We start from the raw sequence: 17,916 nt of genomic DNA, 5'->3' as shown, positions 1-17,916 counted from the left end.
CAAAGTCAGTCTTGAATATCTTAAAGAAACCTGTCCCCATGGGTTTTTTCCAGAACAGTACCCTCAGGGAGTAATAAAATTTGAAAAATTAATAGTACCCTGAGTCATCCAGACAGAAGATAGTTAAATGCCTGATAAGTCATAGCAGATGGGATTAAAAATGAGGAAATGTGTCTCAATTTGATGCTGAAGTAAGGAGAAAATTATTTTGTCCCTGGAAATGAAAAAAGATAAAACAGAAATCTCTTTGCTCTTGCATATATCAAATATGTGAAATGGAGATGTCCTTATCTTTTGCTTTCAGTGATGCCACTGTGGGCTAGATGTACTCAGAACACCCCTGCCAGGCAGGGTGACGTACAGACACCCAGTGTGTGAATTTTGAAGGCCTCTGGACAGAAACAGATGCTGAGCTGTTCTGCTTAGCTAATATGGGAGTTTGCCTGCTCTTGTCTATTAGAAATGTAGGTACCAAACCAGGCTTCTGCTACAAATCATAGGCTCTATGAGTTGTTTGAAAACTCAGTAAGGCAAGTATTTGTGAGGAGGAGACGAAGAGTCTTTATAAATCTGTTATTTATGGGCTTAACTGTGATGTAGATCTTTAGTTTAGACCACACTCTTAAAATATTTTGGCTTTGGTGCTTGAAGGTGATCCAGCAAATCTTAGTCCTGTGACATGTACCCTTAATTTCACCTAAAAGTCTCTGTGAATAGATTCTTGTTGTCACTATCAGTAAAAGAAACAAAGAATTTACTTGTTGTTGTAGAGAAAATAAGGAAGTGGTTTTTTCCACAAACATCTAAAAGTAACGTACTTAACTATTTTCCTTTGATGAATCAAGCCAAGAGACTATAGACAAGTTTAGCACTTATTTAAGAAGAGGGTAGCCACTAGTTCTGCAAGCTTCTTTGCCATCAGCTAGACTTGCAGTCATTTATGTCTTTGCTTTCACTTCCCAGACACTGTCATTATCTATTACTGTATCACTAGATGAGCTTTGTTTAATTTAGCAATCTTCAATATGAAACATTCTCCAAATAGCCTTCATTACCATGCATGACCAGGAAAAAAGTGCTTCTTTTTGTAGCAGTTCTTGAGGACAGGATGTGTCAAAGCCATATGTGCTTCAGTGTGTGTGGTGTGTTACTGAAGCATCAGAAGCAAAGCTTCTCTGGCAAAGCAGAGCAGGAGCAGATCCTGAGCAATAAAAACACACTACAACACTGACACCTGTTGGTAACAAGTGTGCCAAATTGTGACAGGGTCTTTACAGTCCTGTATTTTCAGAAGACTCAAGAGCTCAACCTAAATTAATATACCTACATCTCCACATGTAAGTCACCTGGATATGAAGAACCGAATGCAAAACAAAAGTGAAGATTTGATGCCCAGTCTTTCTGGAAGTAGATATCCCTATCTGCTGATATCCATGTACAACTGATGTCTAACAACTGTTACAACAAATAAAAACACACCAGCACATATTGCATGTCTAGAGACTGTTTCCTGAGACCCACATGTCAACCGGAGTAAGCAATGCATCCTGCAAAGCACTGAAAGACTTAGTGTAATTTAAACAAAAGCTTTTCCATCTGGATGGCTCTAAGTGTAAGATGGAACCTGGAAATGAAATACCAGTCTTCAGGACAACAACAGCTTAAATGAAAGCTGTCTAAGAACAAACTAGCAATGCGGTATCTTTTCCATTGCTCCCTTCCTACAGAAAAGTGAGATGAGTGAAGAGTGAAGTTGTACTGCGGCATTCCTCCTATCCTAGCAGTGGTCAGTGCTTCCACATGGGCTTTTTTATGAGGAATAGCTAGAAGAGGAGGTAAGCTTTACAGAAAAACAAACAAAGAGGCAACTTGATCTGCTTGCTTTTTAGCATAACAACAAGCTTCTCTACTGCCCTACTGGTTGCTCTCACAGACAATAAAGACTTACTACTATAATCAGCTACTATAATTACCCTCCAGAACAAAGATGTGTGATTTGAGAACTGAGGCTTTCCAAGTTCAGCACCTAATGACAAAGCCAACTTTCATGACTCTGTTCCAGAGTGTATTTAGCAAAGCAAAGTGACACATTAGTAACAGCCATCTAAACTCTTGTTGACCTAAGAAGCAATGTTTCAGTATGTACCCTGTGTTTTCTACTGTATGGCTCTAGCATTTTTGGAAAGAAGCAACATCAGCAACAAATTGAACACTAAATTGAGCTGGCAGCAAATCCTGTAGTCATTCAAGGTCACAATAGTCTTGTCTTTACTTGTCTGGTGATTGGTAGGCTCCTTTTCAACAGTTAAAGAATTAATTCAGCCTTCAGCACATTAAAAAACATTTCCTCTTCCAAGGTAAGTGAGAGTTCAACAAACGTTCCAGTTCCCAGTTTGTGTCATGTACAGCACTCTCCCTGTGACCTGTTTGCTCTTCTTTGCTCAGAGGAATGGTGTCTTAATCAAAGAATATTACTACATCTCCTCAACATATTACTAACTCCTAGAGATGCTTTATGCACTACTGTGACGCCTGCATTTACAGGAAAGAAAACAAGGGATAGGATCAGCCTATCAAATATTAAAATCTGCAGAAAGCACGTTAGATTGGCAGACCATGGTCAGCCAAACTGAACTGTGTTCAGAGTAAGATCTAAGCCTGATTATCTCAGAGGGCTCTTCAGCTCCCAGCTATGTCATGATTTATTCTGAGGTAATTGTCTGTGCCAGTCGTGCATCTGAGATAGGAAGTACAAAATGGCTAAGATTCACCTGAATTCAAGGTGATTAAGATTTCAAATAAGATTTTCTTTGTTGTGATTCATTCTGTTTCACAGTTCTAGAGTATAGTATCTGTGAATGATACCAGACAATAAAATACTTAGCTTTGTTAGACAGAAGGGTGAAAGAGAAATGGCATAACCACTTTTATTCTTACTTTCTTTACTGGAAGTATATTCTGGTTAATATGGATCCAGCATGATGCTCTGAGTCACAAGGAAACATGACATTCCTTCACCAAATCACAGGAGTCAGTAACTTTAAACCTGTTAGTCTCACCTTGCCCATTAAAACAAAAGCTTTATTCACAGGAGAATAAACATTTCAAATGAAACTGAGGAAATACTGAAAAAACTCCACCCAGCTGGTACCATTTCCCATGAAAAGTACCAGTGGACTATATGCTGAGAAAACACCCTCACACACCCTGACAACATCAGCAGTTGCAGAGATCATGTATTATGACATGTTTGTGAAACAACTATAATGATATTTTATCTACAAATCTAATCAGAGAATCTGGAGATTAAAACAGCAAAAATACTAAATCCTAACATTTCTGCAGCTCTTGCACAGCCTGCCAACTTTTCCAATATGCTACAAACAGATCGATGTAAGTCTTTTGTGGAAAAGCTTTCACCACATTTACTGCCACAGGGTTTTGAGTTTGAGGTTACGGTTTTTTAGTAAAGGAATTATGCAAGTACTGTATTAAAGGCAAAATGCACAGTTCACGCTGAACTAAAATAATTGAGTTGTGAGTGACAAAATAATTACATATACCCTGGGTATTTAGCTATTTTTATAATATAATTACTAGCTTTTCTTCATCAGGTAGAATAGAGTGCTCTCAAAGATTAAGAGTATTGTGTGAGTTGATACACAAGAATGCAACTTTCTTGTTGTATATCATCCAGCAAATTAAAAAGTTGCCTGTCACCAATCAGTAAACTCACATTGCTGAGCACCTGGTGATGTTATTAACCTTACTTATTTTAAACTTTTGATCAAATGACCGGCTTTCTTCATGACCCATAACATTTTTTTTGCTAGTGATCGCTCCAGCCTTTAAGTCAGAATCATTATTTCAGAATATAATATTAAATATCAATATTGGTTTGTTGTTGCTATAAAGCCTCATTGCTGATATAATGATGAAGCAAACTGAAAGAGTGTAATTGTTGCTCAGGGATAACAGGGATGCATTTTGCCCTTACACCTGCTGCATCATGCAATATTAAACACTAATTTGATGCAAACACCCATTTTGCACATACTTTGCAGTCATGAATATGGTAGAAATTGAAGCAATGGAAGTTCTTAAAAGTGAGGGGGAAAAAAAACTGAGGAGTGATACTCTGGGATTCATGAGATCTGGTCTGCAATTTGAAGAGCAAGGTAGAAGGATATTAACCAGCTAAAGGCTTGGCTGCAGATGCGTTGCAAAAGCCATTTAGATATTTGACTGATTCCTCACTTTATTAAATTGGACCTGATATGGGCATAATAGTATCCTACAAACATTTCACCTTTTTCAGAAAAATCAAATTAGGTACAAAATTATTTTGGGAATACTCTTTTATTAAGCTCTCTAGACAATGAATGTAGTTAGCAGTGTGGATCGAGCCATTGCCTGACTTAAAATAGATGAATAATATTTACCAAATGGCATGATCATGTTAACCTAAATCATAGTGTTGGATTTCCTCCTGTTCTTGGGCAAAACAACCTCATTCAAGAACCTGGTGCCAGGTGCTGCCTTCCCAGAATTTCTGCACACAGCAGCAGCTGTTCTGGCCAGGGCCTGCTACTTCTCAGTGCAACAGAACACTGCCAAGCAGCTGATTAGTGGTCTCCTGCTTCTGAAATGGACACCGCCTATTGCTCCTCACCTTTCAGGGTGGAATGAGCTTAGCAGAAAATTCTGTTTCTCATATAGGAAACACATCTCTGTGACTGACAGCACATTATGCTTGGTCTTGTTTATTAGTTCCTTATGTTTTATTAGTCTAATTAAGGCAATATTTACTGTGAGGAGGAAATTTTTCCCTCCCTTCTGATAATGACATTCCCTATCCCTCCTGCTATTCTTGCAGTGTGTTCTGCTGTGCCATGCCATGGCTTCTCTGTATCTCTCCCACAGAATCACTGTACTGTTACTATGAAATATTTAGAATATTTATAGCCATAGAATTTACCTGCCAAAGCAAGAAGGACTTTCTGATAGGGGATTTTGACCAGTCATCACACTAGTCAAGTGCATTGGCACCTTTTCTTCTCTGGCAAAATTGCAGTCATTTTGCTTGGATGAGGACCTAGCCACAGTTGCCAAATGGGATTATTACAATTCATTATACATGTTACTGGTTTTGAAGACCACCTGGAAGCTTCAGCTAGAGCAGTATGTAGTTATCCATGAGATTAACAGTGCCGGCTCTGAGGCATGCAGCTCACCAACTTTCCAAACTCTGCACTTTCCACCTATTTGCATGGCTGCAGTGGAAGTGACACTCCCTCAAGTCCTGTGTGAGGCAGCCACAGGCAGACTGTCTCTGTGGCACAGGTAGCGTTTTAGAGCAACTGAGCTGTGCTAGCTTGGAATCTGAGACTGGAGACATAGGGCATTCTCACTGCAATCCTTTACAGAACAGTCCTCACCTATCTGGCAGAGCCCACAGCTGTCGATCAAATGATCAACACAGTGGAATACATGTCAATTTTTCACAAACTTCTGCTGTAACAATTGATTTTTAAGTTTTTAGTACAGGGTAACTGCAATCCATGTATGCATTTTGACACAGACTTGTGGAGTGGTATACACTAAACATGCCCCTAGCAGCAACACTAATAAGTTCATTGTTAAACATTTAAAAATCCCATATTTAGAGATCAGAGCATAATAAACTATTCCCAAGAACGATAAAAAATTACTAAACAGCAAACAAGGTAATACAGCTTTCTTTATTTTTTCTTTTCTCTATTTTCTTCTGTCAAAGATCAAGCAGTTGGGCTTCTTTGGTCCTGCCCCTTCTGTGTACCCGCCGTTGCTTCCACATTATTTTCCTGACAAGCCTCATCCCTCATATCACTGACGGATTTATATTCTGCTGAGCTCAACTGAGTACTTAGATAGTCAAAATCTGATCTCATTACATGTGTGTCAGGAGAACTAACTCCAGGGAAGTTGATGGAACCTAGTTGATTTACAGACTTGGAGCCAAATATTTAATTTACCATCCAACATCTGTCGTAACCTTAAATTGAAACTCTCCATGGACATGACCTACATTCCTAAAACTTACAGATGGTATTTTAATATTTCTATAAAAAGAAAAATCTTGTGTGCCAAAGAAGTGTACTCAGTTCTTCTCATCTAAAACATCTGATATACACCCTAATTCCTCAAGGACCATTTATAAGGGCAGCCAGTTGGAGCTAAGACAAAAGGAATAGGAAGAGAAAAGAAGGCAACTATGTCAACTGAAATGTCAAGGTGCTGGCTAGCCTAAAGCTCAGTTCCAAAACTAACTGGAATGGAGAAGTCATATATATATATTTATATATATGTATTTACCACATAGACACTGATTCCTGTGTATTATAACTTTCAGTGACCTCATCAAAACTACACTTGTCCTGAAAAGTCTGGAATTATCAATCCTTGCTCAGAATGAAATGATTTTTCCTTTGGTTTTTGATCATGGAGTCTAAAATATATGCTGCTTCAGAGTTAAACACAGAAGGAGTTCTCGTGTTTGTACATACTTTCTCCACTTAGGCTTTTTCTCTCTGCATTTTACACAGCAAAGAGCATTGATTAATGTGAATGTTTTGGCTGTAGTTGTTGTTTGTGTATAAACTTTTGTTAAAACAAGTACTGCAGAATAAATGAACTTTATACAGACACCTATTAAGGCACTAAAAGGCTTGGCTACATTCATCTGAGACGCGTATACATAACGTTTGGAACAATAAAGGGATCAGCAGCTGCAAGGGGTTTGAATTGAATTCTTTAACAATAGAAAAGTTTTTCAGCCCCAAATACCAGCAAAGAGAATTTTTTGCAGATAATCCAGAAGAAAGAAAATAATAAAAAAAAATGCTAGCCAACTTTGCAGCAGTTAGCATAAGGGTGCCATCTGAAACATGTCAGCTTAAGAGTGTCCCATAGTACCATTCTTTTACACAACCATAGTATTCAGAACTGTTTCCCCAAATAATCCCAGATGGCAAGCCACAAAATTTCAATTCATTTTAAAAGCTTTCTTTGCTGTTATTATGTGATTGAAAGTGCAAAAGCAAGTTGCCATTCTCATGGCACTATTTGCATTGGCTATTATCCCCTAAAATCCCCTTTAAACAGCTACATTGTCAGCCCATAGGCCTCATTTAGAACTACAAAAAAGACCAGATTAATTCGATCAAAGGGAGAGCCAAGTACAAAATGCACTTTTCAAACTGTATCAGAGTAGGTTCCCTTTACAGATCGCTGCATGGCTGGAGCAATGCAAAAAAATCCTTGCCTGAAATAAAGCACTAACAGAAATAGCTGTGCATGTTTCACATGAAGCTTTTGGGGCTCTTCCAGGGTAAATCTCCCACTACAAATGATTACAATAAAATATATTTTAACATAAGTAAGTTAAGTAGCAAGCATCTGGTTTTGTCCATTTGGCTTTCTGCCACCATTTTCAGGAGGCACTGATGTAGTGCTTGGGTAATTTAGCCAGCTACAGACATTCCTGAAGTCTCAGTCAACTGGAATTTTTAATTAATTAATTTAACATTGAGCAATGAAACTTTCAAAAGATACATATAAGTCCTTCCAGAATTATTTTCCTTTTAGTGTGAAAAACCCATCATCATCACTGATGAAACAAAGAAAATATAAAATCTTTTGGTAGTATTTCTGCAAAATATTTTTTCTTAATCTAAGGCGAACCATTTCGAGTCAAGCATAATACAGGTCCATAGATCTACAGCCAAAAAGTCTCTAGTGGCTTTTCAATCTCACCTGGAGTTTGATGACAGGCAACAATGCTGATATTTTTGTTTTTCACAGAAGTTCCTTCGGTGTCTCTGCACTGTCTCGTTCTCTCTGTCTTTACTGGAGTTTGCTTAGTGATCCTGCCATCAGTTCTCTCACCCTCGGTCTGAAGCGGTTTCTTCAGCAGCTGCTTTTGTGTACTGAGAAGAACATTTTACAGAGTAAAGAACTGCAGCAAAAAGGTAGAGCAACTGAACATGTGCAGCAATATGTGCCATTGCCTCTTAAAGGACACATCAGGCTGAGAGAGACATGCTGAAAAGCTGAGCACCTGCAACTAATATTACAGTCATTTGCTGTAGGATGGAGCTGACTGGATCCTTTTGTTTGTCACTTCCAATGGGGTTTAGATTTTTGAACAGGACCCTTTAAATACAGCAGTTGTATTTCTTTAATTCTCGTGTTTTATGGAATAAGTGTTTGTGTAGTGTCAGTAATAAATACTGTGTAGCAAGAAAATGTTCCTGTGGAGACAGAAGTAGCTCCCACTGAGACAAAATGCCTTGACAATCTATGCAATAAATGTAGATTTGTAAATATTATTAATTCACTAGCATACAAACCTTGTTTTAATTCATATTTATGAAAGCCATTATTTGTGATATTAGGAAAAGAGAAAAGAGAAAAGAGAAAAAGTTAATGTAAAATTAGTTATGTATTTCAAGGGTGCACATTTTTTTAAAAAGCATGCAGTTACATTGTGAAATAATACGTATGTAATTAGAGACATGGTTCAAGATTTTAAAAATCTGTCAGATGTAAACATTTGCATATCACTACACCTATTCAATGGAAATAAATGCCAGAAGTCAAAATCGGTCAAAATTAGGTGTTGAGGACTTTGTACAGAGTAGTGTAAAGAAAAGTACTTCAAATAAGCTGCTTTACTTATGTTAGCATTTTCAAGTTTCTACCTAAGCCACTGTCATTCATATGAGATACAGACACTTCTAATCAGTTCAATCCAGTTTAAACTGCCACATTGTCAAACTGAATCACCGAATACTGAAGAAAGGCCATGTTCTAATATCACATGCATGCAAATCTGAAATAACTTCATCAAAATCTGTGCATTAAACTGTCATAAAGGAAAAAATTGTTCAGACCAAACAGTTTTCACAGCTGTTTCACACTCTTCCAAGAGCCAAGGCCTCAAAGCATTAAACTCAGTGTGAGCTTGAGACACTTGATATCTGTCCTACAGATGCACTATGTTTCTTTTTTTCTTCCCTTTGCTGTTGTTAGTGTGAGAACATTAGATTTCAAGGTTTCCAAATGGTGCTATTTTCTTAGACTGTGTTTTCATATGTCATTCATTAGCGAAATCTCCATTGGTGAAAGGGAAATACACTGATTTCTTTGAATGTGTTCCCATTTTAGATTTGCAACAGCATTATATAGTTTTCCTTCAGTATTAGCAATCGGAAATTAATCCTTCTTCTAGCAGAAATTAAGCCATAAGAAGGCTTTTCTTCAGATAAACCTGTAGCAGAGAAATAAGGGTTGGTAACATTTTTCAGTGTCACAAATATTTTAATGTGTAAGAAATCAATAATTGCTGGTAATCTTATAAACAGACAAGTTATCCTCAAAGTAAGTAAGTTTTTCCTCATTCAGATGGAATTTCCTGTGTTTCAATTTGTAACTCTTGTCCCTCATACTGTCACTGAGCACCATGGAAAAGAGCCTGGCTCCATCTTCTTGACACCTGCCCTGAAGATACTTGTATACATTGATAAGGTCCCCTCTCAGTCATCTCCTCTCCAGGCTAAACAGGCCTAACTCCCTCAGTCTTTCCTCATAAGAGGGATGCTCCAGTCCCCTAATGTCATGGTTTAGGAATGGTATTCCCCACTTTAGTACTCCCCCTAAAAAGAAAACTATAGGCTGTTCCACTCCTCCCTCCAATGGGAAACACAAAAAACAGAAATCACAGGTTGAGATAAGAACAGCTTACTGGAAACAGCAGTGAGATAAGAAAACAAACAATAACAGCACCAGCATCAACTAAAAAAAGTGTACAAAGAGAGGGTGATTAACATGCAAAACGCTCCAAGCCTGACCCCACACAGCATGACGAAGACAATGAACTATGGCCAATGGGTTCCCCACCCCACCCTTTGTTCCACTGGAAAGGGATGTCCTTCCTCCTGGAAGTGAGAGAGGGACCTCCTTTTCTGCACCTCTGGCAACTATGTAAGGTGGTAATGAGTAACACAATGGCTTGGTCACACTCCCTTACCCTGACCTGGGCAGGAAACAGGATGCCTGATCATCTTCATAGCCCTCTGACGGACTGTCTCCGGTACTTTCTTGTCTTTCTTGACTGCTGTGTTAAAATGGCCTGAGACAAATGTGTTCAGTCAACCTGGGAGTTGGAAGATGCCATGGAGCATTCTCTGGGAAATGGATCTTGGAACACACAAGGAAAGCCAATAAGGTAAAAGGAGGATGAGCAGAGAATGGACAGTGTTTTGGCAGAATCAAAATATTACTGCACCAGTTAAGTAGAAAAAGGAATATGAGGAAATATAGCAAAGCTAAAATAAGGTGAGAGATTACAGCTGCACTCTTGCATTATAACACAGTGGTGAAAAGGATTGTCTTTTCACTACCCTAATCCTATTATTCTCCACCCTGCTATCTGCCCATTACTTAATCCTCCCATGAAGATGTCAAATTTGGAAGCAAAATTACACAAAATCCACAGTCTGATGGCACAAACAGCCCAGCACAATGAGGCCTGGTAGTGTATTGGCTAATCTGTGAACAGTTCTTGCTTCCCAGGTGGTACCAATAAAGTCAGCTGGAGTCTTTCTGCCTCAGTCCATCAGTTGGGATAATTGTACTTCCTTTGCAGTGCTGATCACTTAAATATTTCAAGTACTTCTTGAACACATATCTGAGAATTGTGAGGATAATTTCTGCAGCTTTTAACCTGTTTTTTTCAATAGTCTTCTTCTGGAAAATTATCATAAATGTACTACAAGTTACAGCCTTATTTTTTGACTCAACTCTAACAAAGATAGAGATAGATTTTGACTCCTCTGGACAGAAGAAGTGATCATATATGCAAAGTTCCCACAGACTATCTAATTTCAGACACATCTACGTGCTTTTAACAGCTGATTCTTGCCCAGATTCTTATAGGTCAGCACAAAAATTTAAAGGACCAGTTTTATGTGGATGGAAAAATTAACTGAGAAGTTTCCAATTAAAAAGAAGTAACACACTTCTGCTATTCATGTCACCCATGAAAACAACACTACTGGTAATTACTCGAACTGGTGCTGAACTAAGCGTCTGAGAGAATTTGTGGAGTCACTCCTCAGAAGAAACTCCTTCCTATTTCTAGGAGCAAGAAACAAAAGAGAGACTTGCCAGCACTTTGGTGACACAGCAGCATTTGATTTTGATCCCTAAATCTGAGTCAGTATCTACCTCAATTTCACCTTTCCATTTTTCAAGACTTGTGATAAGTTTGTATGTCCTTCTTATTGACTGAACAGAAAATAAGGCAGTATTTTAAAAGAAAAAAATTCTTTGTTTTTCTTTTTTTTGGGGCTTTTACTTCCAGTTTAGTTTTGGCTTTTTGTAGCTGAGATTGCAGACAAGGCAGTTTTATCTGTTAATGATTTAACTAGATGTGGGAATCAGTCAAACGGTATTCAGTGCTTATATTTTTTACAACCTATTCTTTGAACTTTACATGTAATAATCTCGAGACCTCTTTCATAGGAAAGTGTTGGGGTCCCTCCCCCTGCCATGGAGCCCTGGGAGATGGGCCCTGGGGGGGAGACACGGGGTTTCCCTGCCCCTGGTCAGCCTCATTCCCCATTGGTTGGTTTGTGTTCCCGGGTGTGGCCAAGGACCCTCGGGTCCCGTGACTGCGGAGTTCCTGAGCACAGCCCCAGCCATGCAGCTGGAGAAATAAACATCTCTGAAACATCTACCACGAATCTGTCCATATATACTTCGTTTCCACGGGACTCCTGGTTTGAAATATACTTGTTGCAGTAATGCTCACATTCTCTAGCAGCGGGGATTACTGCAACAAGCATATTTCAAACCAGGAGTCCCGTGGAAAAGAAGTACATATGGACGGATTCTTCATAGATGTTTCAGAGATGTTTATTTCTCCAGCCGCATGGCTGGGGCTGTGCTCAGGAACTCCGCAGTCACGGGGCCCCAGGGTCCTTGGCCGCACCGGGGAACCCAAACCAACCAATGGGGAATGAGGCTGACCAGGGGCAGGGAAACCCCATGTCTCCCCCCCCAGGGCCCATCTCCCAGGGCCCCATGGCAGGGGGAGGGACCCCAACAGGAAAGTTGGTAGAATTCAAGTGTTGGTATGAATTTCATTATATTTGCTACTTTGCCCTAACTCCTTATTTCAGCACCCTCAGAACAATGTACAGTGATATTTGAGGCTGCTTTTAGCCAGACACCCACTTTTCCAGAGGCTCCAATGGAGTAGCACAAGATCTTTTCTGACTCTACAGCCAGAAAATTACAACAACTGAAACAGTAGAAAACCATTCTTTTTTTTTTTCTGGGCTCAGTATCTTATTTGCTGTACTGCAACCATCATCACTGGAGTGAGCTTCTTGGCACATCTGGCTTTTTTCATTACATAAAATGAAAGGAACTCAAACACCCAGGTATTTCCTGAATTACTTCCCTTACATCATTTCTTACCCAGAAAGTTCTTGTGGACCACAGGATGCTACCAAAGAGGCAAGGTGGGGCCAAAGAACAATTCAGCTGCCATCTCACTGTGTTGAGCACAACAGGTGAAGTTCAGCTTTAGCCAGCAGTAGCAATAACAGTTCAAGAGGCTCAATAAACCTGGAAAGGCAAATGTTCAGGTATACAAGACTAAGCATTATGAGACAGGGCCCTTGTACATGCAAAGCCTTGAATTTTTTTCCCAGCCTTTACCTAGGACTCCAGAAAAATCCATCATAACTTAAGATTATGTGCTCTCCCACATAAATAAATTAACTCCTCCATGTCCCTCCCACCTTCAGCTAGCAACAACCTAACCTAAATAGTGTTTTGGTTTCCAGATCTTTGTCATCCGTAAACCTCCACCCTATAAAAGCCTCACAGAGGAAGCCATTTATCTAGGCAGGATAAAATGGATAGCAGCAAACAGTATCTGTAACACTAGGAAGACACTGGTTTGTGCCTACTCAGAAGATTTGGAGAGCCCATTGGGTCTCCCTATGTAACTTGAAGGAAGTCTCAACCACATTTGTTCAAAAGTATATGCAGAATTCCTTCCTGACACAAGTCAGCAATAAGCCAGTCCAGTCAGAGTCTGTGTTCACGATGCTGATTCAATCACGTAGGCACACATCAAATACAGACTCAGAAGGTCTGGTGTGTCTACCTGCACACATATGATTTACCCCTTCATACACATTCAGTACCATTTTCTATATCCCAGGGTAATTTGGGAAAAGACACCCAGCTGTTGCAAGCATGTAACAAAAATCCTTCTTTCTCCAAGCATCCTAAAACGGAGCAATTTCCAAAGTGAAATTGGATTTCATTGTATAAGATTGGACAACAGGTCTTACCCCAGCTGCAGTTCTGGCTGACAGATCTCAGGTACATGGAAATGATACTCCATGCTTTGTCACTGCACCAACACAATTTCTGGTGCTCCCATTATTTCTCACTTTTCTTACGGAGACAGCAGCCCTGTGTGAACATCCCCTGAACAGTACAGGGCAGAGACATGCAGCAAGTACCAAAATATTCATACAGGATTTTCAGAAGCACTTGCACTGGCCCTGCCTCTGCTTTCTCTTGAACTTTGTGATAAACCTTCCTTGTGAGAACATTACTCATTTCTTTTGTTGGTTTTCTTTTTTGGTTGGTGGTTTTGGTTTTTTTGGTTTTTTGGGGTTTTTTTGTAATTAACTGAAAGAAGCCCTAAACACTTTTTGAAATCTATCTTTTTGTTTTTCAAAAGTCAGTCTAAAGCATAACCTCAAAGAGATTTTGGAAAGGGAGCTGCAGCCCTGCCCCCCAATAAAGCAATGTATTGTAGCAAAGGTAAAGCTGCTGTGAGAGGGTTGTCATCTAAGAAATTGAAATTTTCTAACTAGGGGTCTACAGGGAAGGAAAACTTGCCTTTCCTTGTCATTACTGCTGTTTACTTCTCATTAATTCAGCTGCCTGGTAAAGCATTTATGGGGTAGCAATAGCCTACGGTTCACACAGGGGCTGATACCACCAGGGGACGCGGACAGCCCTCATGACCTGGCCTCCACTTCACATACTCCTTTACACAAATGGACAGCCATCTCCCTGCACCTCTGGGAGAGCTGAAATCATAAGAGGTTTGCCCTTTCCTCTCTTTGCCTCTTTCTTACTCTGTCCAAGAGACCAATGTGAGCAAAGCCAGCTGCTGCTGCCTCTGTTTGGCACCACAGAGCAGTAGGGGTCTTGGGGGATGCAGCTTCACTGGTCCTGAGCAGGGGCTGTAAGGACCTGTGTGCACCCCAGGTAAAGAACACCAGAAAACTGAGGAAACCAAGGAAATGGTTGACACTAGGTGGTTTAAAAGTTAAGTGTGACTAGGGACCAGGGAGACTGCAGCTGACATTCCTAAGAAGCCCACCATCCAGAAGCAGGCAGCCAACTTACTGAGGAAATGGTTGGTTGCAAAGGTGTCACAACATCATCTGGTTGATTAGCTCACCACTGCTGCAAGCACATTTAAAGCAGCTTTTTTAATCATTAAAACATTGCAGGTAGTGTAAATAGCTGTCTCTTGACTAAATTTAAACAGCAAAGTCAGATGAATTATAAATCACAGAATTACAGAATTCTGTGTTATATGATGTGTTGTGTGCTCCTCCTGAGCCCTGGTAGGTGTCCAGCAGGGTCAGCCTCCAGTCAGTAGCTGGAGGAAACAGCCACCAGTGAGTCTTACATCTGGGGAAGTGGTCAGTGCTGACAATGGCTCTGATTTCCTGGCAGTGTCTTTTGAGGGATTTCTGTTTCTGCAGATGAGAGCTGCAGCTTTAATCTGGGACTAAACAGCCATTTTTCTGAGACAGCTTTTCATCCAGAGATGGGGGCAAAGGAAAAAATCCAATATAACAGAATGCAAAGGAGAGCTAGAGAAATTCATTGGGAGCCTAGGCGGAGGCTAAACCAGGAGCAATGGCGTGAGAAAACATGCCAAAGAAACCTTTCACTTATTACATAATCTTGATGACTGTGGTTTGTTCATTTCATTATTATGACATTAAACTACGTTTATTGGAATTATTAAGTAGTATTCACACATTTGTAAGTCTAGCGCTAGAAGAATTTCAGTCTGTTTTAGAGCAATAGAGCTGAAAATCTTTATAACATAAGGACAGAAGAAGTCCTGCCCCTGTATTTATACACTTATATTTAGACATATTTACTTAGCTAGTAATGAAAAGAAACTACGCCTATGGTTTGATGATGCTTTACATTTTTTTGCATTTTTTATATCTTTTTTTAATGAACAAACTCCTTTTCTTTCCAAGTATACAATAAGGCTCTATACACAACTATGTCAAATTAAAGAAAAAGGTTGCTGTAGCTATTTTTTTTTCCCAGCAACCTGCAAAATCACCAATGTGATTGATGCTGCAAATATTTCTGTACAAACTTTGTAGTACAAGTAAACCTTTCCTCACAAGCTGTAAAACTCAGCATTTATGTAAGTGATCAGAGGGGTTTTATTATCCATTACTTATTTTCTGTCTTCATTGCAAAGCCCTGGTCAGGAAGGGGTTTAAAGAAGAGGTAGGAAGAGGGTCAGGTGGGATCAAGTCAAGCCTGAAAAAAAGGTTTAGTGGTGTGAACAGAAAGAAAGAAAATTGGGGAAAACGAGCATTTTATGCTCATTAGATTTAAACTAGAAAATATTTTTATCAAAATCAAATTATAAGAATAATAGAAAAGCTAAAAAATTTTATGTCTGTAAAAAATCTTTACAATTAAAAAGAAACTTCCTCTCTGGGCAACATAGTGGATAACAGCATTCAATGAGTAGAGGGTTACTAGGACCCAGTGGTCTGTCCTAATAGCTGGGGGATGGATTATAAAAGAAAGGGGAATCGGGGTTAGAAAGGGTGTGTTCCCTTTCTGCCTCCCTTGGGTGCTCTGTGGTTTTTAGTTTGATTGTTTGATTCCCTGACTGCCCTGTGGACAATAAAACACTCTCTGAGGGAAAGCCTCTAAAAGAATTTGGACTGCAAGTTTACTCTCTTTCTGTGCAGTAGTTCACACAGACTAAGGGATCCTCGATGCCTCGAAATATCTTCGAATGGCTGCTGCTATAATTAGATATTGGACTCCAGTAAATTAAAGGGTCTGTTATGGAAGTTTATTTGCACTTATAGCAGCAAAGGCAATTGTGTCTATATAGGGTGCTGCTGCTGGGAACTTATTTCCATTGTGGTGGCTTCTTTTGACAATGTGTGAAAATTTAACTGGCTGCAGTTTAAGATTGAAAGTGTAAACCATACCATTCGCAAGAGTTGTGTTTTACAATGCAGACCTACTATACAACACACGCCACTGTAGGAATTGCAGATTAAAACTGATGGGGCGTATAAACTCTGTGTTTGGCTAGGGCAGAAAGAGGTTAAAAGTCTGACCTGCAAACAAATCTGGTGCTAGCTCTACCTCACAATTGCAGCTTTTGGTATGGAAAAATATTTAAAGTAATTCAAATGTGCCCTCAAACAAAGGATCCAGTTAAGTAAATCACAGACTTTCTGACTAAACAGCACACAGTATTTCTTGGGTCTGTTTTAATCATAACATATTATGGAACATAATTTACTCCAAAAGTAGCCACAAAGTTAGAAAGGGGTCTTTGGAGGAACTTTTGTCATCTAACGCCATCTAAGAATGACCAAGCAGCCACTGAGACTTCCAATAAAATAATCTACTGCTATATCATATAATCTTTCCAGATTTCCCATTATCTTGTCACAGTCTCACATTATCTTCACTTTTATCTGGATTAAGCTTTAGTCTGGCTACCATAGTCCAGGCCTTACTATCAATCAGATATTCAATGCGGAAGGTATTCAGACCTGCTTAGGTCTTGAGCTCTGGTTAGGGGGAACATTCTAGCAACTGAACAGCTGGTGAAGTAAACCAGGAGTGTTTTTATTCATAGTCATTTACATATTACTGATGACTTGTGAAGTTGCTAACCAATATTGGAATACTTCTATTTTTTTTTTACTGACAATTTACTAATTAATCTGGAAAAAAAGTATTTTCATTTTGGGACATTAAAACACTTGGAAAATATGGAGATTTTTATGGGGTCAGACTCCTAATCTAGTTTTTATATAACCAATATAACTGGCAGAAATCAATATAACAGCCAGTTCAGATACGATTGGTCAAAGGCACTGCTGCTCCCTCTCAAGTCATAAACATCAGTTTCATCATTCACCTTGTAGTTCATTCTGATTGCCAAGAAACATACTTCATGCGAGTTGTTTTGTCATAAACGCTTGAGCATGTTGAAAATTGTTAGTGAATGCAGATACTCTGCAAACATTCATAAATGTTTCATTTCAAATCTTGATTAGTGATCCTTAAGGACAGAAAATATAAATAATTTTGTTTTAATCAAAAATCATTCAGTGCCTACATTAGCAGTGAAATATTATGATTTATGCCAGCTAGGAGTAACTTCACAGGCATTGAAACTGATTTCTACTTCTACAGAAGTCCTGTCTAATATGCATTGGATGGAGATGCTGTCAAAGCTCCACATTGGGATGGTAGCTTTCCTGTTTAATTGCTAATTATGCTTACAGGTCAAAGTAAAATACCTTGAGGTCAATCTGCCCTCAGACAGCACTGGCCAATGAACTAATCCAGAGTCCAGGTAAACTCAACACTCCAGTGCCTTTGGGTGCAGTATTGATCAGTCATTGCATATTACAGCTGGTGAGGGGTGGTGGAAGGTGGAGGAGGAGAAAGAGGTGACCAGTCCAGGGAGATGGCCCCGAAAGGAATCGCCTTCCCGAGGTCCGGTGTCTTCCCTCAGCTGCTGGCTGGAGG

Source organism: Corvus cornix, chromosome 1A, assembly GCF_000738735.6.
Source record: "Corvus cornix cornix isolate S_Up_H32 chromosome 1A, ASM73873v5, whole genome shotgun sequence".
In the NCBI taxonomy this organism is placed as follows: Eukaryota; Metazoa; Chordata; class Aves; order Passeriformes; family Corvidae; genus Corvus; species Corvus cornix.
This window is presented reverse-complemented; position numbering follows the sequence as displayed.